Below are 3823 nucleotides of genomic sequence, written 5' to 3'. Positions count from 1 at the left end.
CCCTCTTAGGATAAAAGTAAAGATAAACTTCGACTTATATGCATTTACTATTTACTAATCAACTATACACAACAATGCGTTTTATGACATCAATTTACTGATGCGGTTTCGCATTATCAATGCACAACCAATTAGTAAACAATAAACCATATATCTTGGTTTTAAGACCATATGATATTATCGTATTGCGATCACTTGCGGTAGATTCCATAAAGTGATTCTAGCAAGCGCAGGTTTATTCCAATGCTCAAAACTTGTTCATAAACACTCATGAATGTTGCAGCAAACCTTTGCTATGTCTAATAACTTTTAGAAAATCTACACACCAATTCATGACAATATTTATTCATACCTACTTCCAACATATGAACGATTGTGGACCATTCAAATAATTCGATTATTCTTAATAACTCAATTATTCAGGAAGTCAAAACATGCAAAGTGAAACAATAGTTAAACAATTAACATAATACAGTAGCTTTACTTATAAATAATACTCCTTTATTTAATCATCAAATGCCAATTACATTTATCTATTACATGTTTCAAAACTATCTAATCTAAACTAATATCCTCTTTCAGCCCAATGCTCCTAGCGTGCTGCAAGTGCTTAACCCTACTCAGTCCCTTCGTAAGCGGATCTGCTGGGTTATCCTCTGACGATACCCTCATTACTACGAGGTGTTCTTCTTCTACCCGATGTCGAATAAAGTGATATTTTCTGTCAATATGACGAGATCTACCATGATCCTTCGGTTCCTTGGTCAAGGCAACCGCTCCTTCATTATCACATAAAATTTCCATAGGCTCCTTTATGGCAGGCACAACTCCAAGGTCACCAATGAAGTTCTTCAACCATATCGCCTCCTTTGACGCTTCGCTCGCTGCAATGTACTCTGATTCGCATGTTGAATCAGCTACAGCTTCTTGCTTAGAACTTTTCCAAGTCACTACTCCTCCATTAAGGGTAAAGACCCAGCCCGACTGTGAACGGTAGTTGTCCCTGTTGGTCTAGAAGCTGGCGTCACTATATCCTCACACCTTTAAGTCATCACTCCCTATGAGGACCAAAAACCATTCCTTGGTCCTCCAAAGGTACTTAAGGATATTCTTGACTGCGATCCAATGAGCTCTGCCAGGGTTCCCTTGATATCTACTGACCATGCTCAAAGCAAAGGCCACATCAGGGTGAGTACAAGTCATAGCATACATGATTGAGCCAACTGTGGAAGCGTAAGGTACTCGGCTCATCTCAGTTATCTCGGCTTCTGTACTCGGACTTTGAGTCTTACTATATTTGGCATTACTTTGTATCGGTAGTTCTACCTTCTTCGAGTTTTCCATACTAAAATGTTTTAATACCATATCCAAGTAAGTATTCTAACTAAGTCCTATTAGTCTCTTACTTCGTTCTCTCACTATCCTTATTCCCAAAATATAGGAAGCCTCTCCGACGTCCTTCATAGCGAAGCACTTCCTGAGCTAGGACTTAACCTCCTGCAGAGTTGGGATGTCGTTTTCTATGAGTAGTATGTCATCGACATACAAAACAAGGAAGCCAACTATACTCCCACTGGCTTTGACATATACACATGATTCATCTTCACTTCGTATAAATCCAAAATCTTTGACTTTCTTATCAAAGCAAAGATTCCATTTGCGAGATGCTTGCTTAAGTCCATAAATTGACTTCTCAAGCTTCCACACTCTGTTGGGATGCTTCGCATCAACAAAACCCTCTGGCTGAGCCATGTAAACATCCTCAAGCAACTTCGCATTTAGGTAAGCGGTCTTGACATCCATCTGCCATATCTCATAATCATGAAATGCAGCAATGGCTAGCATCACCCTAATAGACTTTATTTTAGCAACTGGCGAGAAGGTCTCATCATAGTCAACTCCAGGAGTTTGAGTAAAGCCCTTCGCAACTAATCGCCCCTTATACGTGTGCACATTCCCATCCACGTTGGTCTTCTTCTTGAAGATCCATTTGCACCCAATCGTCTTACGTCCGGGCACATAGTCAACCAAATTCCAAACTTGGTTATCATACATGGACTGAATCTCGCTGTCCATCACCTCTTTCCATTTTGCAGACTCTGGGCTTGCCATGACTTCCTTATAGCTATTAGGTTCATCCAGATTTATTAGTGTACCATCACTAATATACGTGTCCCCTTCAGTAGTAATATGAAAGCCTTAAAACTGGGGTTGAACTCTAACTCTTTCGGAACGTCTAAGAGGTAAGGACTCGTCAATTGGTTCAACCGGAGTTTCCTCCTCGAGTTGAGCGCCAACGTTAGAGGTTCCTTCATTGCTCGACTCTTGAATCTCTTCAAGATCGATTTGCCTCCCACTGTCCCCTTGGCTTATGATTTCTTGCTCTCGGAAAACCCCTCTCCTCGAAACGAAGAAAAGATTGTCACTCGGTCTATTAAAGATATATCCAAAGGATTTCTGCGGGTAGCCGATGAAAATAAACCGCTCACTACGAGGTTCGAGCTTGTCGTGAGTTTCTCGTCTTACGAAAACCTCACAGCCCCAAACCTTGATATGTGCCAATGAGGGAGCTTTCCCTGTCCGCATCTCGTGAGTTGTTTTGGCAACCTTCTTTGTAGGGACTCGGTTAAGGATATGGGAGGCAGTCTCTAAGGCATACCCCCAGAATGAGAGAGGTAGTGAAGCATGACTCATCATAGAGCGAACCATGTCTAACAGGGTTCTATTACGCCTTTATGCCACATCATTCAACTGCGGTGTCTGTCACACCCCAAAACCAAGAACGGCGGAAACATTCTGGGGCAGAGGACGTCATGTACAGTATCACAACAATGAAAAGTAGTAAACAAGCAACAACATCATCCATTGCATTAATAATAGAATTATTATACAAGTATGTTCTATCAAATTTTGATTAACACTAAAGCATGAATCAAAATGAAAGATGAGTCTTGAACAAGCTCCATCTTCCTTTCTCCTTGCATCGGTACCTGTCTATGATGACCTGAGGATACAAGTAATTTTGAAAGCGAGTATCAGCTTTGAAGCTGGTAAGATCATAAGTATTTAGTGTCTTAATTTGTAAGTAAGAATTTGTATATGAACTGTAAGTATGAAAATGTTTGTAAAACAACTGTAAACGTTTGAAAAACCCTAGGAATCCCTATGATTCCTACTATTTTATAAGGGTGTCTTCTACCAAGACCTAACTGTTCTCAAAGTAGTCTTCTACCAAGACTTAACTGTTCTATATGTTCGTCTCTTGCAGTGTGTGTAATTTTCCCAAGTGTAACTATTATTAACAAAATATAGTTTTTACATTTATAGTTTGAGTGAAAGGATCACTAAATATCTGTACAGGGAAAATTAATGTTGTACTGAAACGTAGCGCTATAAGAACTACTGCTGTACTAACTACCTTATGTGATTAATTGCACCATACTATCGACTGGTAACAACGACATACGAATGGTCGTAATAACGAAATGACGTTTGGGACCCGCAGACCTGTAGGTCCGGCTGTAGCTAGCAACAAGGTGTAGGATAGTTAATCTAGTATAGATCTATACGCAAACTGACGCTCTCCCTCCAAGAGACTCTGGCTACAACTCGGGCCATGACATTTAAGGCATGCTCCGATACGGTGGATCACAATTTTGTTAACGTATTCATGTATATGTACTTATGTAAGCCTAATCATGTAAAAGTATATGAACGTATGCCTTTGCTACCCAAAGGCACTGAACTGACTGAAAGGAACTATTATGTCCATATATGTATACATGATATATAACTAATGTTTAAACGACCTTCGGACGGTACC

The sequence above is a fragment of the Lactuca sativa genome, chromosome 8 (genome assembly GCF_002870075.4).
Source record: "Lactuca sativa cultivar Salinas chromosome 8, Lsat_Salinas_v11, whole genome shotgun sequence".
NCBI lineage: Eukaryota > Viridiplantae > Streptophyta > Magnoliopsida > Asterales > Asteraceae > Lactuca > Lactuca sativa.
The sequence above is the reverse complement of the archived record's forward strand: the minus strand, read 5'-3'. Positions refer to the sequence as shown.